This window comes from Monodon monoceros, unplaced genomic scaffold (genome assembly GCF_005190385.1).
Source record: "Monodon monoceros isolate NGI ecotype Baffin Bay Population unplaced genomic scaffold, NGI_Narwhal_1 Super_Scaffold_19, whole genome shotgun sequence".
Taxonomy (NCBI): domain Eukaryota; kingdom Metazoa; phylum Chordata; class Mammalia; order Artiodactyla; family Monodontidae; genus Monodon; species Monodon monoceros.
In genome coordinates, this window is record NW_021703775.1 from 34707973 (window position 1) to 34730278 (window position 22306).

General features: G+C 40.2%; 1 long non-coding RNA gene across 1 annotated transcript in view; it reads left to right on the forward strand.

The window, feature by feature from the left end:
* Positions 1-18734, forward strand: part of LOC114900516 — a 73990-nt gene extending 55256 nt beyond the window's left edge. The window contains exons 3-9 of the long non-coding RNA XR_003794856.1: positions 1047-1183; positions 2715-2965; positions 3062-3102; positions 4314-4418; positions 15576-15701; positions 16236-16409; positions 18336-18734. This is a non-coding gene — a long non-coding RNA (uncharacterized LOC114900516). The remainder of the gene's footprint in view (positions 1-1046; positions 1184-2714; positions 2966-3061; positions 3103-4313; positions 4419-15575; positions 15702-16235; positions 16410-18335) is intronic.
* The last annotated feature ends 3572 nt before the right edge of the window (positions 18735-22306 follow it).

Genomic DNA, 22306 nt, shown 5'->3' on the forward strand with positions numbered 1-22306 from the left:
GAGGCTCACAGGAATCTAACCCTGTATTTCCCCTAGGAACAGTGGCTCAGTATTTCCTAATTCAGTGTTTTTGGGGACTTTATGGGACATAACTACCATGAATAACGAGAATTGACTCTGTGTGGGGGGGGGAGGGGAGGGCAGCATGCACGCGGGCATCCACACTACTGGTTCTGTTTCTCTGGAGGCACCCGAACTGATGCAGGTGCAGTACCACCCTTTCCTCCAGGGCTGGCTGTGCACTGCAGAGATGATGAGGGCCTTTTGTCCTTTCTGCATTCAGATCTCTGACAATATTCTACAGAAGGAGGAAACCAGTTCACTGTAAACCATCTAGTGAATGTTAACAGTCCCCTTTTAAAAGCAGTTTTTCCCTTACTGGGTGATACTTAGGGACACAAAATATACACAAGCCCTATAATTTGGATGGTATTCCATCTCCCTGATAAAGAAAGAAGTAGGCTAGATTAGGTAATAGCTAGAATGCATTTCAGCATTTTTAATGTAATTTGGATGATAAGCCCCAAATTACTTTTCCAATATAAACCAATCAAGTCGATTCCAGTTTGAGTGACTTTACCAAAAATAAACTTCTTTATGAATGTATAAAAAGATAATTAGACTGTCTCCAAGGCATTGGGCCTATTCCCAACAATGGAGAGAAGCCAGCATGTCTCAGAGTGACAGGCAGGCACCAATTTAACAACCCACTGCCCTTCCTCTCCCCACCCCAGTGGTCAGCTGTAGTCTTCTCAGAGGCTGTGGTTATGATTCTCACTTGCCTGGTCCACAGCTGCAGGCTCCATTGCTAATTCTAAATTTGTCATCTTCCATGTTGCACTGTCTGACACAGGAGGAACTGGCAAAGAGGAGTCATGTCTTAGTCAAATCCTACCCCGCTCCTGGAATACCACCCAAGCTCACACCCTCCATGGCGTGAGTCAGCTGTGCCAGCTCTGTGGATATAGTGCACTTTCCCCCACGTTCCCATTGACACCTGAATGAGGCTTGAAAAGGCTTATAAATAATTCTCTTTTTCCTTCAAGAACACGTCACAGCTAAGACTAAGCACCATGTATCAGCTTCCACTGATCCTGAAAGAAAATACTGTTTGAAAAAAGCTTCTTTCATGCACAGCTTCAAGAAAATCAGAACACCATTCACTTCTCAAACCACCCATAAGGTAATTCAAGTGTCAAAAAGTGTTCAACGCAAACAGAAGAAGGGGAGAGGGAGCATGATACGGTCTGAGAATTTTTTTTTGTATTCAAAAGTGTTTCCCTTTTAATGTTCAGCAATTTTCATGACATGTGAATAGTATTCTAAGCTGTTAAATGGTAGAATGGGAACTGCCATGTCCTGTGACTATTTTTTTTTCAATATAAATTTATTTATTTATTTTTGGCTGTGTTGGGTCTTCATTTCTGTGCTAGGGCTTTCTCTAGTTGTGGCAAGCGGGGGCCACTCTTCATCGCGGTGCGCGGGCCTCTCACTATGGCGGCCTCTCTTGTTGCGGAGCACAGGCTCCAGACGCGCAGGCTCAGTAGTTGTGGCTCACGGGCCCAGTTGCTCCGCGGCATGTGGGATCCTCCCAGACCAGGGCTCGAACCTGTGTCCTCTGCATTTGCTGGCAGATTCTCAACCACTGCGCCACCAGGGAAGCCCCGTCCTGTGACTATTGAATTGATACACTAAGTAAGAATGATATACTAAATACAATTAAAATGAGTATCACCCTTCCACCAAATAAAAAATTGTAGAAATATATGTAGTAAACAAACTGATTGAGTCAAATTATTTCGACCAGAAAAAAAATGTCAAAAATGGCTAAACAGGACTAACTCTTATGAAGTTTGGCTTATAGGGCCCATCTCTCCCTATGGCTCTTTGTCCTACATTTTCCCACCCTTCTGGTCACCTCCCTTCCCCCACACCAGGTGTCAGGTCCTCCTTCCCCTGCTCTCAGCTGGTTGCTCCTTTCAAAAGGATTCAATTAAGTCAGGGGTTGGAAACAACAGCCGTAGGGCCAAATGGAGCCCATCTCTTGTTTTTGTAAATGAAATTTTATAGAAACCCGGCCATGCTTATTCCTTACCTCAATGGCTGCCTCTGCCTTACAATGACAAGAGTTGAGTAGCTCCAACAGAGACCTTATGGCCCACAAAGCTTAAAATATTTACTATTTGATCCTTTATAGAAAAAGTCTGCTAGCCCCTGAATCAAGTCCCTCGCACTAAGGTATTACCGTTTTAATATGTTACTTCTCCAGGAGAAGAGATCCATTACTTGGATTTTAATAGGAGGTAACTTCTTAATTTAAAGAAAGTAATAGCTAATAGCAGGATTTTAGTCATCAGCAGTGGGATACTCAGGAGATACTTTGGGGTAGGGGCATTTCTTAAGTTCAGTTACTATCTATTCCACCTGCCCATCAACCCAGTTGTGGGACCACCTACTGAGGATTTTGATAAAGGGTTACAATTGTTTGGAGAAAGACTTGAAAGCGAGGTCGGTCTGAACAGTTTGGGACTGCTGCAGCTGGCATTGTGGAGAGGAAAACACACAACCCAAGAGATTATAATTTGTCTCCGCCTGACTCAAATGTTTATTCTTATCACTTAAAGACTAACAAAAACATTCTAAGGTCCAGTTAAAGAGAGTCAGATTCCTGACTTTGGTTGTCCCCTAATCTTTTGCCTTTTTACTTTTCACAGATATCTAACTTCACAAAAATAAATCTTTTTTATGGCACACCGAAGATTTTCTCTCTGAAGTTCCCATGAGCAGTGTTATTTATCTATAAAGAAGTCTCCTCCAAGAAAGCAGCAACAGCGAGCTCATGGTGCAGCCTTTCTTCCAGAACAGAGGGGCTCGATTCTCACTGGCATTATTAGGCAGACTTCATGAGACTTTGAAGTGGCCGCTGTACCAAATGGAAACAGAGCATCAGGTTTCCCATCTCAAGGTGATGCACGGGATTGATGGTCACTCCTAACATTCATTTGTTCAGTATATTACATCCCAAAATGTTCTCCTAAACATTCTCTTGTTTAATCCTCAGGACAATCCTTTGACATGAAAATTGTCATCCCCTTTTTACAGGTAAGGAAACGAAGGATGTGAAGGGTTAAATGACTCACTTTAGATCAAACAGCTGTTGAAGGTGGATTCAGAAGAAAAAGTCAGGTCTTCAGAGTCCTCTCAGGGTAGGGGTTTATTCTCTGAGCTCATGCTGGAGGAAACCGGGGGCCTCGTCAAGAGCAGTGAGACTACTGCAGTCGTTTGTGGAAGTCTTGAAGGTCACTCTTCAAGATTTTGTCACTCTTCCGGTACAAGAGTGGTAAGTGGCAGCCTAAAGAGGTAGAGGCTTCATTCAGATGTGCCTATGAGCTGCCCAAGGTGAGCACCAGGATGTCATCCCACACGGCTCCTGGACCCTCCTGGGATGGGGCTCATATAGCACTAGCACTTCAGAGGGGCTTTGTGCAAACTAGAAAATGGCAGGCCAATTATACAAAGGTGTTCCTTCCCTCAGCTGACTCAGCCCTGGGCCAGGCCTCAGCTCAGCAAGCTGAGTGGGCTAGATCCAGCCCCTGCTCGAGTCCCTCACCCAGAAAAGGCATCATTGCCCAGGCACAGCTGGTACAACCATCCTGGGCCCACCCAGTTCAGAGAGCTCCCTTCACCAAGAGGGGATGTTTCTCAAAAGAAAGATAACCTTATTGAGAAGAACTGAATCCATACGGGACCATAAACACTGCACAGTTTACCAAGAAGGTGCCAGTTACAGTCTAAACTTAGTATGGTTTGGGTAGTGAGGACAGTCTTTCTGAGCTGGAGAACTAGAGCTGGTCCCAGTCCAGCTCATCTCCCTTACCTGGTCCTCCCTCTTAGCTAAGCCCCTCTCTGTATCCCACTCAAGCTCATTTCTCCCATTAATTTAAGTGTTGCCTCACTGAATGGAAACTTCCTTGAACTGGAGGGAACACACAGCTGGCAGAAGTGTGTAATTATTCTTTGTGAGTGGATGGTTGGCCACCCCCTTCAGCATGTCTCTGTCACACCAAGACAGGCAACCCTGCTGGGCTAGGACATCTTCTCCAAGACTACACATTTCCAAGACACCAGCTGCCATCAGAACATCCTGGGTCTCTCCCCGTTCCTCCTCTAAATGTTCTTGGGAGCCCATATCATCCTCTAGGCCACTGGGCAAAGTCCAGCTGAGCTCATTAATCATATACACTCACCTTTCCTTGCTCAGAGATCAAAGGCAGCAAGAGCTCACAATCCTCTGTTGAATTGTGTTTTCATAGGATTTGAAGGAAGAATGGATCCAAGAGCAAAAAGGCAGCTCCACCTAACCCTGGGAAGGACCGATAAGCAGCTCAGGGTGCAGCTACTAAGAAAGCAGGAGGAAAGTGAGCTGGAAGCTACTCTTCTTCATGTAGAAATGAATCCTCAGACCAAAAGTTTCAATTTACACTGAACACATTCAATTTTTTTAAATTAATTTTTATTGGAGTATAGTTGCTTTGCAAAGTTGTGCTAGTTTCTTGCTGTACAGCAAAGTAAATCAGTCATATATATACATATATCCACTCTTTTTTCAATTTCCTTCCCATTTAGGTCACCACAGAGCATTGAATAGAGTTCCCTGTGCTATACAGTAGGTTCTCATTAGTTATCTGTTTTATACATAGTTGTGTATATATATCAGTCCCAATCTTCCAGTTCATCCCACCCCCACTTCCCCGCCTTGGTAACCACACGTTTGTTCTCTACATCTGTGACTGTATTTTTGTTTTGCAAATAAGTTCATCTCTACCGTTTTTCTAGATTCCACATATAAGCGATATTATACGATATTTGTTTTCCTCCTTCTGGCTTACTTCACTCTGCATGACAGTCTCTAGGTCCATCCACGTCTCTGCAAATCGCACAGTTCCATTCCTTTTTATGGCCGAGTAATATTCCATTGTGTATAAATATGTACCACACGAACACATTAAATTTAAAGGTGCCTTGCCTTGCACTTATACAGTGTGCCAAAAGGGGTGCTGAAATCATTTCCAGTCTTGTTCTGATAACTACTGCCACCGTAGTCCACATAAAAATGGTTGAGCAAGTGAGTATGTTTCAACTTGCCATCACCTTTTCCTTTTTCTCCCCCCCCACCAACTGCCCGCCCCCCACTTTCCCCCCTTGGTGTCCATACATTTGTTCTCTACACCTGTGTCTCTATTTCTGCCTTGCAAACTGGTTCATCTGTACCATTTTTCTAGATTCCACATATATGCGTTAATATATGATATTTGTTTTTCTCTTTCTGAGTCACTTCACTCTGTATATTAGTCTCTAGGTCCATCCACATCTCTACAAATGACCCAATTTCGTTCCTTTTTACGGCAGAGTAATATTCCATTGTATATACGTACCACATCTTCTTTATCCATTCATCTGTCGATGGGCATTTAGGTTGCTTCCATGACCTGGCTATTATAAATAGTGCTGCAATGAACATTGGGGTAGATGTGTCTGTTTGAATTATGGTTTTCTCTGGGTATATGCCCAGTAGTGGGATTGCTGGGTATAAGGTAATTCTATTTTTAGTTTTTGAAGGAACCTCCATACTGTTCTCCATAGTGGCTGTATCAACTTACATTCCCACTAATAATGCAAGAGGGTTCCCTTTCTTCCACACCCTCTCCAGGATTTGTTGTTTGTAGATTTTCTGATGATGCCCATTCTAACTGGTGTGAGGTGATACCTCATTGTAGTTTTGATTTGCATTTCTCTAACAATTAGTGATGTTGAGCAGCTTTTCATGTGCCTCTTGGCCACTGTATGGCTTCGTTGGAGAGATGTCTATTTAGCTCTTCTGCCCATTTTTTGATTGGGTTGTTTGTTTTTTTAATATTGAGCTGCATGAGCTGTTTATATATTTTAGAGGTTAATCCTTTGTCCATTGATTCGTTTGCAAATACTTTCTCCCATTCAGAGGGTTGTCTTTTCGTCTTGTTTATAGTTTCCTTTGCTGTGCAAAAGCTTTTAAGTTTCATTCGGTCCCATTTGTTTATTTTTGTTTTTATTTCCGTTACTCTAGGAGGTGAGTCAAAAAGTATATTACTGTGATTTATGTCAAAGAGTGTTCTTCCTATGTTTTCCTCTAAGAGTTTTATAGTGTCCAGTCTTACATTTAGGTCTCTAATCCATTTTGAGTTTATTTTTGTGTATGGTGTTAGGGAGTGTTCTAATTTCATTCTTTTACATGTAGCTGTCCAGTTTTCCTAGCACCACTTATTGAAGAGACTGTCCTTTCTCCATTGGCTCTCCTTGCCTCCTTTGTCATAGATTAGTTGACCATAAGTGCGTGGGTTTATCTCTGGGCTTTCTATCTTGTTCCATTGATCTATATTTCTGGTTTTGTGCCAGTACCATATTGTCTTCATTACTGTAGCTTTGTAGTATAGTCTGAAGTCAGGGAGTCTGATTCCTCCAGCTCTGTTTTTTACCCTCAAGATTGCTTTGGCTATTCGGGGTCTTTTGTATTTCCTCACAAATTTTAAGATTTTTTTGTTCTAGTTCTGTAAAAAACGCCACTGGTAGTTTGATAGAGATTGCATTGAATCTGTAGATTGCATTGGATAGTATAGTCATTTTCACAATATTGATTCTTCCAATCCAAGAACATGGTATATCTTTCCATCTGTTGGTATCATCTTTAATTTCTTTCAACAGTGTCTTATAGTTTTCTGAATACAGGTCTTTTGTCTCCCTAGGTATTTTATTCTTTTTGTTACAATGGTAAATGGGAGTGTTTCCTTAATTTCTCTTTCTGGTCTTTTGTTGTTAGTGTATAGGAATGAAAGAGTTTTCTGTGCATTAATTTTGTGTCCTGCAACTTTACCAAATTCAATGATTAGCTCTAGTAGTTTTCTGGTGGCATCTTTAGGATTCTCTATGTCTAATATCATGTCATCTGCAAATAGTGACAGTTTTACTTCTTCTTTTCCAATTTGTATTCCTTTTATTTCTTTTTCTTCTCTGATTGCTGTGGCTAGGACTTTCAAAGCTATGTTGAATAATAGTGGCAAGAGTGGACATCCTTGTCTTGTTCCTGATCTTAGAGGAAATGCTTTCAGTTTTTCACCATTGAGAATGATGTTTGCTGTGGGTTTGTCGTATATGGCCTTTATTATGTTGAGGTAGGTTCCTCTATGTCTACTTTCTGGAGATTTTTTATCATAAATGGGTGTTGAATTTTGTCAAAAGCTTTTTCTGCATCTATTGAGATGATCATGTGGTTTTTATTCTTCAGTTTTTTAATATGGTGTATCACTTTGATTGATTTGTGTATACTGAAGAATCCTTGCATCCCTGGGATAAATTCCACTTGATCATGGTGTATGATCCTTTTAATGTGTTGTTGGACTCTGTTTGCTTGTATTTTGTTGAGGATTTTTGCATCTATCTTCATCAGTGATATTAGTCTGTAATTTGCTTTTTTTGTAGTATCTTTCTCTGGTTTTGGTATCAGGGTGATGGTGGTCTCATAGAATGAGTTTGGGAGTGTTTCTTCCTCTGCAATTTTTTGGAAGAGTTTGAGAAGGATGGATGTTAGCTCTTCTCTAAATGTTTGATAGAATTCACCTGTGCAGCCATCTGGTCCTGGACTCCAGTGTTTTGGAAGATTTTTAATCACAGTTTCAATTTCATTACTTGTGATTGGTCTGTTCATATTTTCTGTGTCTTCCTGGTTCAGTCTTGGAAGGTTATACCTTTCTAAGAATGTGTCCATTTCTGCCAGGTTGTCCATTTTATTGGTATAGAGTTGCTTGTAGTAGTCTCTTAGGATGCTTTATATTTCTGTAGTGTCCGTTGTAACTTCTCCTTTTTCATTTCTAATTTTATCGATTTGAGTCCTCTCCCTCTCTTTCTTGATGAATCTGGCTAAAGGTTTATCAATGTTGTTGATCTTCTCAAAGAACCAGCTTTTAGTTTTATTGATCTTTACTATTGTTTTCTTTGTTTCTATTTCATTTATTTCTGCTCTGATCTTTATGATTTCTTTCCTTCTACTAACTATGGGTTCTGTTTTTTCCTCTTTCTCTGGTTCCTTTAGGTGTAAGGTTAGATTATTTATTTGAGATTTTTCTTCTTTCTTGAGGTAGGCTTGTATAGCTATAAACTTCCCTCTTAGAACTGCTTTTGCTGCATCCCATAGGTTTTGGATCATCGTGTTTTCATTGTCATTTGTTTCCAGGTATTTTTTGATTTCCTCTTTGATTTCTTCAGTGACCTCTTGGTTATTTAGTAATGTATTGTTTAGCCTCCATGTGTTTGTGTTTTATACGTTTTTTCCCCCTGTACTTTATTTCTAATCTCATAGTGTTTTGGTCGGAAAAGATGCTTGGTATGATTTCAATTTTCTTAAATTTACCGAGTCTTGATCTGTGACCTGGGATGTGATCTATCCTGGAAAATGTTCTGTGTGCACTTAAGAAGAAAGTGTAATCTTCTGTTTTTGGAATGGAATGTCCTGTAAATATCAGTTAAATCTATCTGGTCTATTGTGTCATTTAAAGCTGTGTTTCCTGATTAATTTTCTGCCTGGATGATGTGTCCATTGGTGTAAGTGAGGTGTTAAAGTCCCCGAGTATTATTGTGTTACTGTAGATTTCCTCTTTTATAGCTGTTAGCAGTTGCCTTATGTATTGAAGTGCTCCTGTGTTGGGTGTATATATATTTATAATTGTTATATCTTCTTGGATTGATCCCTTGATCATTATGTAGTGTCCTTCTTTGTCTCTTGCAACATTCTTTATTTTAAAGTCTATTTTATGTGATATGAGTATTGCTACTCCAGCTTTCTTTTGATTTCCATTTGCGTGGAGTATCTTTTTCCATCCCCTCACTTTCAGTCTCTATGTGTCCCTCGGTCTGAAGTGGGTCTCTTGTCTTGTTTTTGTATCTATTCAGAGAGCCTGTGACTTTTGGTTGGAGCATTTAATCCATTCACATTTAAGGTGATTATTGATATGTATGTTCCATGTTACCATTTTCTTAATTGTTTTGGGTTTGTTTTTCTAGGTCCTTTTCTTTTTTTTTTTTTAACATCTTTATTGGAGTATAATTGCTTTACAATGGTGTGTTAGTTTCTGCTTTATAACAAAGTGAATCAGTTATACATATACATATGTTCCCATATCTCTTCCCTCTTGCATCTCCCTCCCTCCCACCCTCCCTATCCCACCCCTCTAGGTGGTCACAAAGCACTGAGTTGATCTCCCTGTGCTATGCAGCTGCTTCCCACTAGCTATCTATTTTACGTTTGGTAGTGTATATATGTCCATGCCACTCTCTCACTTTGTCACAGCTTACCCTTCTCCCTCCCCATAGCCTCAAGTCCATTCTCTAGTAGGTCTGGTCCTTTTCTTCTCTTGTGTTTCCCACTCAGAGAAGTTCCTTTAGCATTTATTGTAGAGCTGGTTTGGTGGTGCTGGTTTCTCTTAGCTTTTGCTTGTCTCTAAAGCTTTTGATTTCTCTGTCAAATCTGAATGAGATCCTTGCCGGGTAGAGTAATCTTGGTTGTAGGTTCTTCCCTTTCATTACTTTAACTATATCTTGCCACTCCCTTCTGGCTTGTAGAGTTTCTGCTGAGAAGTCTGCTGTTAACCTTATGGGAGTTCTCTTGTATGTTATTTGTCATTTTTGCCTTGTTGCTTTTAATAATATATCTTTGTCTTTAATTTTTGTCATTTTGATTACTGTGTGTTTCTCCTTGGGTTTATCCTGCCTGGGACTCTCTGTGCTTCCTGGACTTGGGTGGCTATTTCCTTTCCCATGTTAGGGAAATTTTTGACTATAATCTCAGATATTTTCTCGGGTTCTTTCTCTCTCTCTTCTCCTTCTGGGACCCCTATAATGTGAATGTTGGTGTGTTTAATGTTGTCCCTGAGGTGTGTTGACTGTCTTCATTTCTTTTCATTGTTTTTTCTTTATTCTGTTTGGTGGCAGTGAATTCCACCATTCTGTCTTCCAGGTCACTTATCCATTCTTCTGCCTCCATTATTCTGCTATTTATTCCTTCTAGTGTATTTTTCATTTCAGTTATTGTATTGTTAATCTCTGTTTTTTTGTTCTTTAATTCTTCTAGGTCTTTGTTAAACTTTTCTTGCATCTTCTCAATCTTTGCCTCCATTCTTTTTCCGAGGTCCTGGATCGTCTTCACTCTCATTATTCTGAATTCTTTTTCTGAAAGGTTGCCTATCTCCACTTCACTTAGTTTGTTTTTCTGGGGTTTTATCTTGTTCCTTCATTTGGTACATAGTCTCTGCCTTTCATTTTGTCTATCTTTCTGTGAATCCTATCACCTTTTCTACACCCCTCCCTTTAAATCTCTATTTTCTTCCATAATTCAGATTTGGGTTTTCATTCTTTTGTTATAAGGTTTGGGGTGTAGTTATCTTTTTTATGACATAATGTTATATGGTGCAGATAGTGGCCCTGGATCCCTTACCATCAACTTTTGACGAGTGATGAGGTATCTAGAGAACTTTGACATTTTACTGTGCTTTCAGGAGTATATCCCACTCCAGGTTAGATTGCCTTTCTGGTATTTACCTGCATCCATTCAGCCAAGATTATGTAGGTAAAATATAACCAAAGTATGTTTTCTGATGACATAAGAGTTTGTGAAAACAATTTATAAGAGGGTTGTGGTTTTTTAAAATGATTTTACAAAAAACAGCCTTTTGATATTATGTATAAATAGAATAGAGTCACCAATGGGAGAGTAAACTCTACTCCCCTTTCTGTGATGACAGCAGCTGCCATAATAATTGTGCTAAAACTATCCAATAGACAAGCCAGTAGTGTTCAACTAATCCAGCTGCATACTATGAATTGAAGACTATATTAGAAAACAACCATTACTAGAAAATAACTGACTGGCATACGGTCAAAATGCGGAACAGAGAATTTTGTCAAGGTTGCTGCTTTGTAACCAACCAAAGATAAACTAGAATTTATTGATGTGCTATTGCACATCACAAAATCCAAGGTAGGAAAAATAGATAAATATGTAGTTCTGGAAAATATTAACAGAGAGTGTCTTAGTTAAGGCTGCTATACTAAGTATATAGACTAAGATGCTTATAAACAGTAGAAATTTATTTCTCACAGTTCTGAAGCCTGGAAGTCTGACATCAGGATGCTGGCATGGTCAGGTCCTGGTGAGGGTCCTCTTCTGGATTGCAGACTGTCATCTTTTCCTTGTAACCTCACGTGGTGGTGAGCAGAGAGAGGAGGCAAGCTCTCTCGTGACTGTTACAAAGGCATTAATCCCATTCCTGAGGGCTCCATCCATATGACCTCATCTAATTCTAATTACCCCCCAAAGGCCCCACCTTCTAATACTATCACATTGTGGGGGTAGGATTTCAACATACGAATTATGGGGAACATAAACATTTGGTCCATAGGTGGAGGGCATCCAGGAATATTAAAATACAGCAAGCAAGGTTTGATCGCTTCACCCCTAGCACACTACTGGACAAAGAATAGGTGCTCAGAGAATGGCTGTTAACATAAATCAAGTTATTCTTTTCTGTAAATGGTGTGGTTATATATCTACAAATTGAGTAATTTGTGTGATGATCTAGAGGCAGATCATATTTCACTGTCAATTTCCTTCAAAATATGTTAATAAATATTCTTAGCCAATAGGCCATTTCCAGAAGAATGGATTTATATCACCAAAAAGCCACCAATGGTGCAAAATTACTGAATTTTTACTATCACCAAGGAAGAGGGTTTTAATTTCCCACACTGGAAATACTAAGAAAAAAAAACCTCTTTCAAGGCATTTTTGGTATGGAGAGAATTTCAAGAAATTGTCAAATAGGGTAAAGGTGGAGTCCTACCTAAGACTCATTTCCTGTAATTCATACAGTTCCCAGACTTTCCTCTCCTGCAGACACCTGCAGGGCAGCTGCTTGCATTTGAGGCCTGCCGGCTTCCACGAAATGCTCCTGGCTATGCTCTGTGGCAGGGTGTCCCACTCTGACAGGTCAGTGTACAAAAGCTGTGAGCAAACAATGGGGCCTCCGCTTTTGCTTTCAAGCTGTCTGGGGGAAAATGCTGACGTGTCTTGCTACCCGTTCCTGTCTCTGTCTTCCTGTTGATCTGTGTGTGCTTTTATAACCTCCTCACTTATGACTCATTCCACTTCATCCCAAAAGAATAATGGAAAGGAATAACGAATTCAGACAACCTGTTAGTACCAGTTAAGGTGAACCTTAGGTAAGGCAGCCCAGAGTCAAAATTCTGGATTTAAAAAGATGATGGACAAATTATGGGGTGATTGTTTACACTAAAAACAGTTTTGGAACACAGAAGGATAAAGCTGTGATGGAGTCTTAGAAATCATTCATTGCCCTCACCTCTGATTTCGTAGATGAGAAAATCGAGCCCACAGAGGAAAAATGACCAGGCCAATGACCTTCTCATTCCTAACTCATACTTTTCAGAAAGGAAAGTTTTGTCACAGGAATTTTCATTTTTTAGAGCAAGCAAAATATGATTTCATTTGAAAATATTTATCTTATACACACATTCCTGGGAAAATACCTATGTATAGTGAAGGACCATGGCTCATGAAAAAGAGTGTGAATCTGTGTGGTACCACATTTATATATGTGGTTCTTAACCCTAAAATAATGGACCCTATTCCACATCTAGAGCAGTTTTCATACTTTCTATGAACAACTTATGTTTGAGATAAATACATATTATGAACAGAACCACCCAAATAGGCAATTAATGAACATTTTGGGGTTATATATTGACATAAATATATTTTTAAACCTTGAGAGGAGACAAAGTATTAACAAAGTCAAGGTCACCTCATTTATTCTTTTTTTTTTTTTAATTTATTGTTTGCTGCGTTGGGTCTTCGTTGCTGCGCACGGGCTTTCTCGAGTTGCGGTGAGCAGGGGCTACGCTTCGTTGTGGTGCACGGGCTTCTTGTTGCAGTGGCTTCTCTTGTGGCAGAGCATGGGCTCTAGGCATGCGGGCTTCAATAGATGTCCCACGTGGGCTCAGTAGTTGTGGCTCGCGGGCCCTAGAGCGCAGGCTCAGTAGTTGTGGCGCACGGACTTAGTTGCTCCGCGGCATGTGGGACCTTCCCGGACCAGGGCTCGAACCCATGTCCCCTGCATTGGCAGGCGGATTCTTAACCACTGTGCCACCAGGGAAGCCCCACCTCATTTGTTCTTGGTAACCTTGATGGGCATCCTCTCAGCTGCCTTCTTAACACTTTCTAGCATCATCTCTACAACTTGCCTCTGATTTTTCAGGTAGCAGCTGTGTGAGCAACTAGTCACATGCATGTCCACAGGCTTGTGTGCGCGCACACGCACACACACACACACGATGCTTCTAGGAACAAAAGCTGGCACAGAACATTAACTCAATTCAATAGAAAGGAAAATGCTTTTCTTTCTTTCTTTTTTAAGCCTTGGTGCAGGCACCCTTCTTAGGGGCACGCTGTCAGTCTGGGCTTTTGTCCTGCCTGGCTCCTGATTTTTTAATGCATGCTGAAAGTGCCACTCCTACAAACGCACTCCATGGAGGCCATTTTGGCTTGCTGCCACCTGCCTTCCCTGGATTAAGAAGCGCGGATCCATTGCTATTATGGAGCCTGAAGCAGAGCCAAGAAGAAATCTCAAAGGACCCTCCCCCCAGACATATGCGAGTAGAATAAAAATGAGACACAAATGATGGCACGAAGCCTCCAGCACTCCTGGGGCAAAGTGGGGGGCTGTGTTGTAGGCTAGGAGGATGTTCTGGTTCTTGGGAGAGAAATGAAATTAAAACATGTTATTCTTTACATATGAAGTTCCTTCAGACCTCTTATCAACAGGGTGGGCCTTTTTCTGTTGTTTACTCTCAGAGAGGGACTTGGAATTCCTTATAGCAAACGTACACATTCCAGGCTGTCAGGGCTGAGTTGAGAAGTGTCTCCATGACTTTCTAGTTACCCAGGGTGCATATCCTGCTAATCAGGTAACAGAAGGAGCAATTAAATACATTCATTTATACTAAAGTGTTAGAGACTTGATGTGTTACTCCTCCCAGAGCTACCTACACTCCAGAGGTAGCTGCTTTCCAGAGGCCCGTGGAGAGCAAACAATATTTAACCTAAAGGAATATACAGAACTAATGGTAGAAGTTCAGGCATGAGCACTTTTAAATTGCCCTACCCAGGAAACCATCTATCAATATAAGGGTGGATCTAAATATATGTCTGATGCGGTGACAGGAAAAAAAGGGAGTGTCATACATAGCAAACCTAGAAGGGTAAGTCGTGACTTCTGCTATTTTTTTCTTCCTCCTTCCCTTACCAATCATTCTAGCCCTCGTAATGGTTCCTGCAACTTCATGCGTCCAATGCCTTTGCCCCATGACTAAACCAGCTCTGAAGACGCAGCAAAGCATGTCACATGTTTTATTAGTAAAAATAAATTCAGTGCTGAGTTCAGTGCACAATGAAATTAGGCGTCAGAAACAATGGCCCAGAATAGAATAAAATAGCAAAAGGTTCAGGGGAAAATGTCAGGCTACACAAGAGCTATATGAATAACACGAAAAGCTGCAGGAATCACTAATGTTTTTATGAGAAAGAAGGATACTTAAGCTATGATGCTTGATTGTTTTTTCCTTTTATTATGAGAGTAAAAAGTGAAAAAAAAAATCCATTTGGTTGTATCAGGGTCAGAGAATTTACCAGATATTTACTGACGAACAGCCTCTCAGGGTCTGTCATTCCTTCAGTTCCCTGCATCATCACCTTTTACTGTGCTTTGGCTCCAGCAAGACACAATCAGAGCAATTCTACTTCAGTGCAGTGCTGGGGCGGGAGGAGTGGTCCACTCCAGAGGCCCATCCAGGGGTTCATGGCCTGGAGAAGACTTAAAAACAACAATAAAACCAGCTAAAAAGCCAGTCTGCTTTCTATTATCACCATGGCAAGCAATTCTAAACAATGTCAGTAATAAACTGCTCTCTCTTCACCAAAAAAAAACTTTTGTTGGTCTAGTTTCCAAACAATTGCTCTTGAGTTTTAACAACATAAATGTAAGCTTCAGTTTAGCACATTTTTTATTGCTTTTCCTTTAGTAAACATATTCTACATGGAAGTTGATTCAGAGAATTAACTCTGTGCATTTATTTTGAGAGTAAGTACATAAGAAAGCTTGCTTTGGGCACAAGTGTCCAGCCTGTCTGTCCTTCAAATCCTGCGTTCAAACAATTGATTCACAATAAATAACGATAGCACAGTGATTGTAAAGACAAACAGAACTTGAGTTACTTCAATTCTGTCATTCTCTTTGACCACTTGGAGTTTTTATTGTGTTTAAAGTTTCTGGGATTTACTGTGAAATGGGATTTTTATGCATTTCACCCAAATGTAGCCTTATGTTGAAGACTTCCTATTTATTTAAACTGTTGTTTCATGTGAAAGAAACCTTCCAAAATAAAAATTTCTAATGAAAAGTATTCTTTGATCAAAGGTGGATCGACACATCATGAATATGTGAAGAAAAACAAGTTTGGCAAAGTCACCGACAAATTTGCAGAAGTTAATTGCAAAAACAGACACTGTAACATTATTATTCATTACTGTAAAAGACCAATAGGTAGGTCTAAGTTTTCATCTCTTTCTTCAAAAATACATTAATGAAATTGAAAATATTACTTCATAACTCTTCCTTTTTTAGATTGTGATGTTTATTTTATTTTTTTAATTGATATGGCACAAAGTTGCATAAAGTAAAATTTCTTTAATGACTATTATTATTGGTTTCATTGTGTGATTATTACTAAAAATAATTTTGTCATGTAGGAAGGAGGTGTTAGAAATTATCAGCTCTGGGTGTCACATATTAGCCCTAGCACCCTAATCTGTTATGTATTCTGTTTGAGGGCTCCCTGACTCTCTCCCTCCCACACAGCCTCATTCCCATCTCCACCCCCACTCCCCCACCCATCACTCCAAACAGGACCTGTTAGTCAAGTGTTGGAAAAAGGTAGATCAGATGTACTTAAAATAATTCATCCTTCCTCCCAGGTTCTTCCAGCTTTCTCCCACTTTTTCTTGTAGAGAGGAAGTTAGGTTACAAAATCAGAAAAGTTAAAACTCATTCCTCTACCCTCTTTTCCCATTTGTTGAGGGCAAAGACGAGCAGAAGACTGAACCTTCAGGACCTGCCTACCCACCTGAGTGAAGCTGGGAAGGGAATGGGAGTGAGGAGGATTCAGCTATAGCACAAGCCCTGCTTGGATTCTCAGACCCCTGTGTCAAGCCATGTCCAGCCAGGAGCACTCAGTGGCTTTCCTCTCTGGAGGTGAGTCTGATGACCCAAGCCTTAGCACCCTCCTGAGACCACGAGAATACTTGGTCCTGAGATGCAGCATTAATCAGCACTGCCTGAAGCCCACATCCCTCCTGCCCTCCACACTCAGGCCCCCAGCATCACCTTTATTCCCACAGAAAGAAGGGAGTTTACATTTCAATCCACGCACATCTCCCCAACCCCACCCCAACTCTGGTCAGCCTGATGTCCCTAACTCTGAATAACCAACTCAAAGCAGGAAGGAAAATATTTCCCACCAAAATTTAGCACGGGATTATCATCACTCTTCGGTTCTCAAAAGATTCCTAAGTCATCCAACAGCGATTCGTTATGTCATTAAGTGTCACATTTCCTTCATGTTGGAGACGGGGAAAAGTTATGATACTTATTTTTCATTTTTACTTACAAAATGTAATGAATTCCACTGACGACCTATTTCTAAAATCCACCAATCAAAGGAAATTGTAAAGTTCACCATAGTAACAGCTCAGTGTCAGTCACCCAAGCGAGAACCACACCGCTTAGGAGGCCCCCGCCAATCGCGGGGCAGAGTATTGTTACCATCTCATAGCAACCAAGGGATCTGCATGGCAACATCGGTTGCTGTATAAAAGAAAAATTAGAAACAATATTCTGCTAGGGAGAAATAAAGGTATCTACTTCTAAGTCATACTTGAGTCACGTTTGTGAAGACCCATCCTAAAATATCCACCTAAATATAGCTCAGATAATACTTGTCAGGTCCAAGAGTCCATGTGCTAGGAGCCCAACCACCACCTGCAACCACCTGAGAGTGGAAGAGAGGCAACTCTCCATAGAACAGACGGCCTCTGAATAGGAAGGGAGAGAGTCTTTGAATACTAGGAACTGTAAGGCATATTGGGAGGGTAGATTACCCATGAATCATCACATTTAATCCCATGAGGGAGGCTGGGCAGATATTATCATTATCACTCAATTCTCCATCTCCCCCCGACCCCAAATCTGTTCCTCCCCCAGCTTTCCCATCTCCAATAATGGCAACACAATTCTTCCAATTGTTTCATACCAAAACCCTCAGAGGCCTCCTTAACTATTTTCTTTCTCTCATGCTCAATCCAATCCATCAGCAAACTCTGTTTGTTCTGCTTTCAAGATATGTCCAGAATCCAGCCACCTCCACAGCTATGCCTTGGTCCAAACCACCATCCTCTCTCGCCTGAGGCAATAGCCTCCTAACGTGTGTCCCTGCTTCACACCGCTGCCCACCTACAGTCTATCCTCAACACAGCAGCCAGAGTGACCCTTCCAAAACATAAGTCCTTGGCTCATGACCCTCCAAGGACTTCCCATCCTCTCTCACAGTGAAAATCCAAGTCCTCACCATGACCCACAGAACTGCACACAGTTTAACTCCCTCTTGTTTCCCTCTGCACTATTGTCTGCTTTCCTCACCAGCTTCAGTCACACTGGTCTCCCCACTGTTCTTCCAGCACAACAGGCTCCCTCCTACCTCAGGGCCTTTGCACTAGCTACTTCTCTGCATGCAACATTCTCCCCCCAGATGCCCTCAAGGCTCACTCCCTCACTTCCTTCAAATGTTCACTCATAAGTCACCTTCTCAGTGAGCCTCTGTCTGACCTATTTTTAAAACTGGACTCTGTACCCACACCCTTTACCCACATCCTCTAACCCCCTTCTGTGGCACACTGGGTACCTAGAACAATGCCTGGCACTTACAAAGTACTCAATAAATATCTGATTATGAAAGATGGAAGCACTGTTTTACAGATAAAGTAACTGGGCTCAAGAAGCTAAATGATTTACTCAAAGGCTCACAGCCAAAGCATATTAGAACTCAGACTTGAAGCTAGATTTGCCAATGACTCCCCAAACTGTGTTCTGCCCACTCTACCACATTTTGGTTTCCTTTTCCAGATCTACCATCTCTTCTAATAGGTGTCATGAATGCGTTAATTCCCCGGGAAGGGAGGAAGGATTGCTGGGCTGAAGGCATGGCCAAGGCAGGAGTGTAGGGTGGAGGCGAGCTTCCCCAGAGCCTGAGTGATGCCCAAGGGACACTTGCAGGTGAGTCAGGAAGTGTGGCTGAGGCCATGTCAACTGCCAGTGACACCCCACTGGTGGTGACCTCCCCCGCTTCAGGCCCCCTTCTTGGGGGTAGACCATTCAGCATTCTTATCCCTTTATTCACTCAGGTCAAAACCAAGGACTTAAATGGAATTTTTAGTCTGTAAAATGTTTCATCAATTCCTGCTAGTTTGTTCTCAAAGAGTCTCAGAGTTCTATTAAGTGTACATTGCATGACTGGTTGAAAAAACTTTTTAAATCCAGTTACCAAATATGTTTTTTGGTCTATACAAATAATTCTGGGTCTTGTTTTGTTTTTTAAACAGAAACCACCTAGTGTTAAGGGAATATATGGAATGTCTTTTGATTAAAACTATGCTAAAATGCACCCAATATAGGAGCACCTCAATACAAAAGGCAAAATGTTTTTTGATTAAAACTATGCTAAAAAGCACGCAACATAGGAGCACCTCAATACAAAAGGCAAATACTAACAGCCATAAAAGGGGAAATAGAGAGTAACACAATCATAGTAGGGGACTTTAACACCCCATTTTCACCAATGGACAGATCATCCAAAAGGAAAATAAATGAGGAAAAACACAAGCTTTAAATGACACATTAAACAAGATGGACTTAATTGATATTTATAGGGCATTCCATCCAAAAACAACAGAATACACTTTCTTCTCAAGTGCTCATGGAACATTCTCCAGGATAGATCATATCTTGGGTCACAAATCAAGCCTTGGTAAATTTAAGAAAATTTAAATCATATCAAGTATCTTTTCTGACCACAACCCTATGAGACTAGATATCAAGGAAAAAAACTAAAAAATACAAACACATAGAGGCTAAACAATACACTACAAAATAAATAACCAAGGGATCACTGAGGAAATCAAAAAATACCTAGAAACAAATGACAATGAAAACATGATGAACCAAAACCTATGGGATGCAGCAAAAGCAGTTCTAAGAGGGAATTTTATAGCACTACAATCCTACCTCAAGAAACAAGAAACATCTCAAATAAACAACCTAACCTTACACCTAAAGCAATTAGAGAAAGAAGAACAACAACAAAAAAAAACCCCAAAGTTAGCAGAAGGAAAGAAGATCAGATCAGAAATAAATGAAAAAGAAATGAAGGAAACAGTAGCAAAGATCAATAAAACTAAAAGCTGGTTCTTTGAGAAGATAAACAAAATTGATAAACCATTAGCCAGACTCATCAAGAACAAAAGGTAAAGACTCAAATCAACAGAATTAGAAGTGAAAAAGGAGATATAACAACTGACACTGCAGAAATACAAAGGATCATGAGAGATTACTACAAGTAACTATATGCCAATAAAATGGACAACCTGGAAGAAATGGACAAATTCTTAGAAAAGCACAATCTTCTGAGACTGAACCAGGAAGAAATAGAAAATATGAACAGACCGATCACAAGCACTGAAATTGAAACTGTGATTAAAAATCTTCCAACAAACAAAAGCCCAGGACCAGATGGCTTCACAGGCAAATTCTATAAAACACTTAGAGAAGAGGTAACACCTATCCTTCTCAAACTCTTCGAAAATATAGCAGAGGGAGGAACACTCCCAAACTCATTCTATGAGGCCACCATCACCCTGATACCAAAACCAAACATGTCAAAAAAAAAGAAAACTACAGGCCCATATCACTGATGAACATAGATGCAAAAATCCTCAACAAAATACTAGCAAACAGAATCCAACAGCACATTAAAAGGATTGTACACCATGATGAACAGGGGTTTATCCCAGGAATACAAGGATCCTTCAATATACACAAATCAATCAATGTGATACACCATATTAACAAATTGAAGGATAAAAACCATATGATCATCTCAATAGATGCAGAAAAAGCTTTTGACAAAATTCAATACCGATTTATGATAAAAACCCTCCAGAAAGTAGGCATGCAGGGAACTTACCTCAACATAATAAAGGCCATATATGACAAACCCACAGCAAACATCATTCTCAAGCATGAAAAACTGAAAATATTTCAACTAAGATCAGGAACAAGACAAGGTTGTCCACTCTCACCACTATTTTTCAACATAGTTTTGGAAGTTTTACCCATGGCAATCAGAGAAGAAAAAGAAATAAAAGGGATCCACATGGGAAAAGAAGAAGTAAAGCTGTCACTGTTTACAGATGACATGATACTATACATAGAGAATCCTAAAGATGCTACCAGAAAACTACTAGAGCTAATCAATAAATTTGGTAAAGTAAATGCACAGAAATCTCTTGCATTCCTATACACTAATGATGAAAAATCTGAAAGAGAAATTAAGGAAACACTCCCATTTACCATTGCAACAAAAGGAATAAAATACCTAGGAATAAACCTACCTAAGGAGACAAAAGATGCGTATGCAGAAAATTATAAGACACTGATGAAAGAAATTAAAGATGATACAAACAGATGGAGAGATATACCATGTTCTTGGATTGGAAGAATCAACATTGTGAAAATGACTCTACTACCCAAAGCAATCTACAGATTCAATGTAATCCCTATCAAACTATCAGTGGCATTTTTCACAGAACTAGAACAAAAAACTTCACACAATTTGTATGGAAGCACAAAAGACCCTGAACAGCCAAAGCAATCTTGAGAAAGAAAAACAGAGCTGGAGGAATCAGGCTTCCTGACTTCAGACTATACTACAAAACTACAGTAATCAAGACAGTATGGTACTGGCACAAAAACAGAAATATAGATCAATGGAACAGGAACAGGATAGAAAGCCCAGAGGTAAACCCACGCACATATGGTCACCTTATCTTTGATAAAGGAGGCAAGAATATACAATGGAGAAAAGACAGCTTCTTCAATACATGGTGCTGGGAAAAACTGGACAGCTACATGTAAAAGAATGAAATTAGAACACTCCCTAACACCATACACAAAAATAAACTCAAAGTGGATTAAAGACCTAAATGTAAGGCCAGACACCATAAAACTCTTAGAGGAAAACCTAGGCAGAACACTCTTTGACATAAATCACAAAGCAAGATCCTTTTTGACCCACCTCCTAGAGAAGTAGAAATAAAAACAAAAATAAACAAATGGGACCTAATGAAACTTCAAAGTCTTGCACAGCAAAGGAAAGCATAAACAAGATGAAAAGACAACCCTCAGAATGGGAGAAAATATTTGCAAACAAAGCAACTGACAGAGGATTAATCTCCGAAATATACAAGCAGCTCATGCAGCTCAATATCCAAAAAATACAGTCCAATCCAAAAATGGGCAGAAGACCTAAATAGACATTTCTCCAAAGAAGATATACAGATCTCCAACAAACACATGAAAGGATGCTCAACATCATTAACCATTAGAGAAATGCGAATCAAAACTACAATGAGGTATCAGCTCACACCAGTCAGAATGGCCACCATCAAAAATCTACAAACAATAAATGCTGGAGAGGGTGTGGAGAAAAGGCAACCCTCTTGCACTGTTGGTGGGAATGTAAACTGATACAGCCACTATGGAGAACAGTATGGAGGTTCCTTAAAAAACTAAAAATGGAATTACCATATGACCCAGCAATCCCACTACTGGACATATACCCTGAGAAAACCATAATTCAAAAAGAGTCACGTACCACAATGTCCATTGAAGCACTGTTTACAATAGCCATGAGATGGAAGCAACCTAAGTGTCCATCGACAGATGAGTGGATAAAGAAGATGTGGCACATATATACAATGGAATAATACTCAGCCATGAAAAGGAACAGAATTGAGTTATTTGTAGTGAGGTGGATGAAC